Source organism: Mustela lutreola, chromosome 18 (genome assembly GCF_030435805.1).
Source record: "Mustela lutreola isolate mMusLut2 chromosome 18, mMusLut2.pri, whole genome shotgun sequence".
Lineage (NCBI taxonomy): Eukaryota > Metazoa > Chordata > Mammalia > Carnivora > Mustelidae > Mustela > Mustela lutreola.
Genome location: NC_081307.1, coordinates 5,181,617 through 5,189,765, shown reverse-complemented (window position 1 = coordinate 5,189,765; position 8,149 = coordinate 5,181,617).

Sequence of the window (8,149 nt, the reverse complement as noted above, 5' to 3'; positions counted from 1 at the left end):
TGGAATTTGCACAAGGAGCTGAATTGGTCCTGCTCTGAACCTTAAATGACTGGCCAAAGGATTTGCATGAGGAAGCAGAAATTAATTATTCCTTTCGGGGCTTTTTCCCCCTGGTCTCTGTAATTCTGTGTTTAGAGGCAAGATTACACCCTGCGTTACCAGCAGGATGGGGGTGGTGCAAGGGACGGGAAGTGGGGGCGAGGGGAGGTGTGGGGGGAGGCAGGCAGGGAGATGTTTGCATCTTGTTAGTGCTTCCTGAGTTCAGGCCAAGCAGCCAGCTTCACTGCCTCTTTTCCCTTCCTCAGACACAGGGCAGCTCCACACCCAGCCACCAAGTGGAAAGCTCCTAGGGGAAGTTTGCTTCCAGGTTCTTCAGATTTCTTACTTGGAGAAATAAGGGGAGAGGAAATCTGTTTTGAGGGTACATGGTCCCTTGGGAGTCACCCCTGGCTTCTATTTCTAAATAGACTAGAGATTGTTAGCTCCTGTGAGGGGACCACACCTCCTTCACTGTGAGGGAATGGGAAGGAACCTACTTCACTGTGAGGGGACAGGGACTTCCTCCCTGTGAGGGAACCAGAGCTTTTCCCTGTGAGGCAACAAGGACCTCTTTCACTGTGAGGGGACTAGACCTCCTTCATTGTGAGGGAATGGGGAAGTACCTCCTTCTCTGTGAAAAGACAGGGACTTCCTCCTTGTGAGGTCACCTAGATTGCGTCTCTGTGAGGAGGAAGCAGAACTGTGGCTGAATCACTGAGGCCTAAATGGAGAGGTCTATATATTATTTGATTTCCCAGAATAGTCTGACTTTAAATGCTCCATCCCAGTGTCAGACCTTGTACGAAGCTGCGTATTTCCATTTGGAGTTGGGAATATAAGGTTGCTATGAGACAGTGTTCTGGTAACAAACAAATCCAAAGGACCCTTCATGGTTCACCAAGGCCCATGTGCACAGAGTGGCTTATATGTTTCGAAAGTGGGAGCGGGGTGGTAGATACACATGGGTCCATCATGGTGGTATAAGATTGGTAATCCTGCCTTGATTGTTTACACAGGGATTTTTAAATACATTGTCCTACAGCAAATAAAATTAATGTGTTTAAAAATGTAAATATATATAAGTACATATAAGTGTGTGTATTTGTGTATATATGTGTGTGTGTATATATATGTGTGTGTATATATTTCATGCACATTGGAGTTTTAGTTCACTGTACACACGACAAATTTTCCTTCTACCTGAGAATGTGTCTCTCCCCACCCAGCCCCAGGTTTCCTGTTCCCATAGGAAGCTGTAGACTGGAATCTATTACTTCTGAATCTGCCAAGAGTTACCTTCTCTTCCCTCCAGTCCCAGAACCCGACACCAAAAGAGAACATTCACTGGTGTCTTCCAGGCATTGGAATTTTGTCCTAGGACAGCTTGGAAAATGGATCCCTGAGGTTTTCAAACCAAGTCTCACTCTGTCTACACCAGTAGATTAGACATCTTCAGGCTGACCCTGACCTCTGAGCTGATGAAAATCATCCTTTACGTTGGTCTTTTTTTTCCTGCTTCCATCCCTCCTTTTCACTTTCTTCCTCTCGTGTCTCTTTTCTCCTTTCCCTTTCCCGTCTGTTTCCCTTCTCACCTTTTCCCTGCCAGCCCTTTCTGTTTTGTTTTTCCCTCTTATCCTTATGATGATCTGCTGTTTCTTTCTTTTTGAGCCCAAAGACTCTCACAGCCATCCCCACAGCCCTGGGTTATACAGAGAAAGAAATCATCCTTTTTTTTTTTTTTTTCCTACTTTAGAGTCAGAAAATAGAGCCTAAAGTGGGGAGGTCTTAAATTCAATTAGGAAGTCGAGTGGACACTGCCAACTACATACATTAGTAAGGAGCCACCAGGTAGCCCCGAGCCTCGCCAGGTCCCCTAATGATCATCCCTGCCTCCTTCTCACCACCAAAACACCGTGTACTTTTCTCCACTTGACTTAGGTGGCAGATCTCTCCAAGAAAGGATTCGGACAACCAAGCTGAATACGGTCCAAGAGATAACTGGGTTTTTTTTCTCATAAACTCTGGGTAGAGCCTCTCTTCAGCTCTCAAGGAAGAGCCCACAGTGGGGGAATGACACAAGGAGAAGAAAACAGTATTTCTTTCCAATCAGATACTCTGGAAGTTAACTGGCCTCTACGGAATGACCACTCACTTACAGAAGCTATATACTTACCCTAGATAGCCTAACAATTAATTGGCAAAATTATTTTGGGGTGTTTGATATATATAAAGACAAAATATACGTGTTCCTTTCTTGTAACCCCATGTTTTCAAGAAGGGGGTTCGTGTTCAATAAGCCATAGCTCCATTCTCTACTGTTTTCAGATTTTAGACTGATCATTTTGGGGCTTCTTCTAAAAATCAACTCTATTTCTAATACAGGAAAATTGGCAACCACGAGAGCAAAATGAAAAGCTATCCTCCGTACTGAAAGCAATCCCAAAAGCAGAGTGTTTCTAGAGGATCTGAAGTCTCGGCAGCAACAGGAAAATTTAACAAGCATCTCTGGGAATATCCCGTGTGGAGTGCTCAGCACTGAGGCAGGGCCGAACCCCGAAGCTAAAGGAGCCGAGGTGCAGAAAGGTAGGGTCTAAAGTTGAGGGGAGGGAGGGGCAGTCAGTCTGTTTTCTCTCAACTCTGGGACAGGCGGGACAGGCATGCCAAGGCCCTCGCCTCCCCCCACCTTCTCTCCAACCTCCCTGCCGACCTACTCCCCTGCCCCAAAACCCCCCTTGCTTTATTGACATCAGTGTTTAACCTTTCACCCGGGGCAACCTCTACTGTTTGCTCCTTGGGAAAGATGGTGACACAGTTGCCCTCTCTCCTGGTCACTCCCCAGAGGGAAGGGGGCAGAAAGAGCCCTGAGTTGAATGAGCATTCTATGGGGTCACAGGCAGGGGGCTGTGTCTAATCCTATCTCAGGTCTTGCACAGTTTGGAAGCATTTCCCAAGGAGCTATACAGGCATGGGCTATTCTGTCTCTCAGGAACCTAGTCTTTCCAGCACATTGTTTGGTTCTCTCATCCTGCCTTTGGTTAGTCCCAGGTTTTCCTTCTCACAGGCAATCTCCCTCTATACCTGGGGGGGGGGGGGGGGGGATATATATATACACACATACATACATATTTGGAGAGAGCAATAACTGCCTCCAAATTCAGGGACTAGAGCCGGCCTGTGGAGAAAACCTTGCCATCCAGAAGGAAAAGGAAAGGGGTATCCAGAGGCAATTAGGTCAAGCTTTGAATATGTGCACCGGTGTCCCTCTGGTCATCCCAAATTCCCAGAGATGCCAGAGAACATGGGGATCTCCAGCCTGAATGTCTGAATGCCATATTCATTTGGGTAGTAGAGGCTTTTAAATTTTTCTTAGACTCTACTCCATTTCACTTTCTTTGGCTATAATCATAAAATGTTCAAAAATGATAATGTATTTCTCTTGGGTGACTCCATAGAGTAAATATTTTACACACAATTTACCCAGAAACCCAAAAATGATTTGCTGAAATCGGCCCAAACGCAAATTTGCCACCCTTCTGAGAAAGTGAATAAAGCTTCTTGAGTGGTGAAGCAGAATCATGTGAAAATCAACAGTGCAAAATTTTAAAGCACGCCTAAGTTCACCGAACTCAATGAGTACAAGCCATTTTAAATTATTTTTACATCTAAGTAAACATTACCGGCATAACTTGAGTTATATAATTTGCTTTACAATTGTCCTCTTGTCGCTACTAAAATTCTGACTCAATGTAAGTGACACATATCATTTAAAATGATTGCAGTTCTAAGGGGGTTGCTGCCAAGCTGGGAACAAGGAGAAAAGGACAGGAAAGACTGGAAGACACAAAGCCTGGGTCTGCTTCCAAGGAGTTGAATGATAAAGAAGTCATTAATGATAAAGATGACCATTCATTCATAACACAGAAATAAAAATAGTGGGTAGTCTTACTCTCAGGTCTGAAGTATCAAATTCATGTATGCAAAAGCACTTTGGAGATCTGCAGATGAGCCAACATCTGTGTGGAACCTAAGTACAGATTTAAAGAACAAAACCAATGGAAGATATATATATATATATATATATATATATATATATATATATATATATATATATATCTTTAATGCATATAAGTAATCATGAACATGCATATGTTCAAATATATATGCATATTTATGTACAATGTATGTATATATACACATAGACATAAATATCCCATATATATAACCACACAAGTCAGAACAAATATACTTACTCAGATTGGATCTTCCTCAACATTTCTGTAAGTGGGCTCACTGGTCCTATCAAAATGTGGAATAAATAGTTGTAGTAGACTTTAATTCATCTCCTTAAATATGGTGATGTTTTATAGTCTGAGCTGAAAGTTGGTTTCACAGTAGTACTAATATAATCACTTTACTTGTTGACTCTAGGGGAATGTTAACGTAATAAAGAGAAAGACGGTGAGAAGTATTTTCCCTTCTCCCATCCACGTGGCTATCCAACTTTTTTTTTTTTTAATGAAGTAGAAAGGAATACTAAATCAAGCAATATCACCTCAAACTGAGTTAGCTTCTGATGATTTTGACAAGAGGAAAATTCAAGTATTTCCCCCATAAATAGCCATCTCAGCAAGTAGTGAAGGTAAAATTCCTATAAGTAGAAAGCAAAGACTTCAGGAGTCCATAAAAACTAACAGGTGTTTGAACCACACTTGAAGCAGCAAGACGAGAAGGAAGCTGGAAGTTCTTGATTTGCGGTGGTTCTGAAGAACAAAGCCGCCATTGGCAAATACTTTGTAGGGGCTATGGGGCTGTGAAAGACCAATGATAGACATGCAAATGTGAAAGGGCCCTCAATACACTCAGCAGAGCTGAGTTTCCGCAGGCTGGGCGGGGAGGCTTTGGGGAGATAGCCGAAAGCATATACCCTGAGCCAAAAATAACATTTGTGCTGTAAGGATGTTTAGGTAGAGCTGAAATGAGCCATTGAATGCTTTTTTTAATAAGTGCCATTGGCTTCTGAAAGGGCAGCAGTAATGCAAATTTGAAGTTTGCCTTAGTTAATTGGGGGGAGGATTCACCAATTAATCATAGGCAGAAAACCACATTTTTTTTAAAAAGCGTCTTATTGATGAAATTCTTTTTAAAACAAAATAGTACACTCAAACATCTGAATCTGACTACCTGAAAAAGATCAGGAAGGCTTTTAAGTAACCTCTCTAATTCACCCAAGCTGAGATAAATAGTGAGATCAATAGTTAAGGTTGCTTACACTCAGTGCCTGGAACTGCCTTTTTTTCTTTTTTTTTTTTTAAAGATTTTATTTATTTATTTGATAGAGAGGCAGGCAAAGACAGAAGGAAGCAGGCTCCCTGGACAATGCTGGGGCCTCAATCCCAGGACGCTGAGATCATGACCTAGGCCAAAGGCAGAGGCTTAAGTCACTGAGCCACCCAGGTGCTCCTAGAACTGCCTGATTTTGACCTCACCCCTAATAGTGCTGCCCAGGGATAAGAACAGTGCTAGTCACCACCACCACCCTCGCACCCGCATTTACCCCAACCACACCCTCTACCCTCCCCCTTAACCACCCCCCACTTCCTCTGTCCTTTCACAAGCACAGCCCTGAGAATCATGGAAAGGAGTTCACTGAAGATCCCTATCTTCCTTTGGAAGTTCAAGGGAGCAGAATGAGGAAAACCTTCCTTCTCAAGCCGGCTACCAAGTGTGTATTAAAGTGAATATCCAGAATTTTGGCTTCCTGCTCTGCAAAATGAAAATTTAGAAACTGCAAATGTCTTTTATTAATAATTACATTTTTACTGATTCAGAAAATACACCTGGTGTATTTCTTCTTGACTTTGGTGTTGACATTTGTTGAAATTGTTTTAAAGTTGTGTATCAGTTTCTGTCTCAAATGAAGGTGTAAAGAGAGTTTTCAATAGAAATAATAACGTGTGAATGAGCAAAGCAGAATGTGAGCTGGAAATGTGTAAAATTAACTACTCAGTTTCTCAACATTTTTTCCGTGAGTTTCACATGCAATGATATAATTCTTTCTAAAAGAAAGAATCAGTTCAGTTGAAATGTTTAAATAAATATTTTGACTAAAAATATATTTCACACACATACATAGATGATGAACCATATTTTTGCAAAGAACTTCTGACAACCCTATCCTAAATTTTGCAGCTTGGAAAACATCATATCAACCCTCATTGTCTTCCTCCTGATTCCCTAACATCCAGGAAATGAAATAGTAATTCCTGTAACTTTAAGTGAGGTCTACTTGGGTTGGTTTTTGGATGAACCCTATTCCCATTCATCCCAACCCTCCTTCCCAAGCTTTCTATACCTCATTCAGAGGGACATCAAGGTCTGGAAAGTCAATAGCCTGAGAGCTATTGGGAATAGAGCATTGGGAAATGCTCTATTGTGTCTTGGGAGGTATAGTCTCAATAAGTGATTTGCTGCAGACTTAGGAGAAAATGGGAGATTCCCAATCAGAAAAACTTGCAAGAGATTGTTTCTCTCCCAATATTTTGTTGGCTTCGTCTACCCAAAAACCAGATAGTGAGGTAGGAGACAATTATACTTCAGGAGAGCAAAACCGCCTCCTGGAGAACTAAGCTAAATTTTGTGGTTATATTACATAGCATCTTTAATTACTGCTACAGTGAAGTTGGCCAGAAATCCATCTCCTTACATACTGGAGAATTTAAAAGATGCTTTTTATAGGTAGCACCATGCCTTCAGGAGAAGAAAAAGAGAGCCATTTTCAAGTAGCTAGTGGCATTTATAATGTAATCCAGTCTCAGGAAATTGCCACACTTTACTTTATAAAAATATGCATTTACTTTCTTTCAAAATTGGGCCTTAGAAAAATCAAATGAAATATTTACAATAAATGAAATATCTTTCACGATAATAACGTAAATTCTTAATCTGTGCCACAGAGCTCAACCACTTGGCTTATTGAGCTCCTGGACTCTCTCAGAGGAAATCACACAATAGTGGCAATCATCAACCTTACTCAAATGTTGCCTTCTTACGTTGTGTTTAAACCTGTACATATGCACAGGCTTTCCCTATGGAGGGAGCTTTGACCTGGAGAGTGCGGATCTTAAGGACTTCTGGTTAGAAGTAGAGGAATGAACACATACATTATTCTCCTCTTCCTCCCCATAAGACAAAGAGATCTTGAGAGCAATAGAACAACAAAATATTGGAAGCTGGAGAGCTAATGGATGAATGTATAACAGACTAAGTGATCTGCAAAGATTGAACACTAAGAGAAAAATGGAGAAATAAGATAAACAACATCTTAACATCATGGGATACTTAATAGCACCAGATACCTCTGGAAGTAGAGGTAAAAGTGGAGTTAAAATCAGAAGAAAAGCCTGAGATCTCTAGATGCCACTAATAATTTCTCCACCCTAACAGGAATAAAGATTTGTTTCCTGAAGAAAGTAAAACTTGGGTTTTCGGGACTATGGAACACTACAGCACAGACTTGGGGCAGGGGGTCATAGGAGAGTTCCAAAAATAGTGCTTAAAGTGGAAATTTATGTTCTTAACATTGACTCTTACACTTCTCCCTCTTGGCATCCAGATTGCTGATAAGCAGGCACATAACTCTTCAGGAGGAAATTAGAAGACTTCACTGGGAAATTCAGTCAGAACAAGAGATAGGACTTAACCATACTGGCTTTGGGAGCTCCCTAATTGAAGCAACACAACCAAAACACCTTAGAGTAAAATTCACAGTAAACAAGTTCTGCCCTCTCTCCCTGGGCTTCCATGGCCTTATAGTGACCTGCTCTTAAATACTACAGGACAGCCAAGTAGAGGAAGATCTATAATATGAAAGATAGGGGCCAACACAAACATCTGAAAGCAACTTGAAGAAAATAGTTACAGGGCAAAAACTTCAGAAGAAAGAAGAGAAAATACTTTGTCCATAAAATAAGAACAGGTAATCCTAAAAAGCAACGTTCAAAGAATAAAAACACAGATATTGGAAATTAAAAATATGATGCCACAAATGAAAAACTCAGTATGAGAATTAAAATACAAACTGGAGGACTTTCCCCCAAAAGTAGACCAAAAA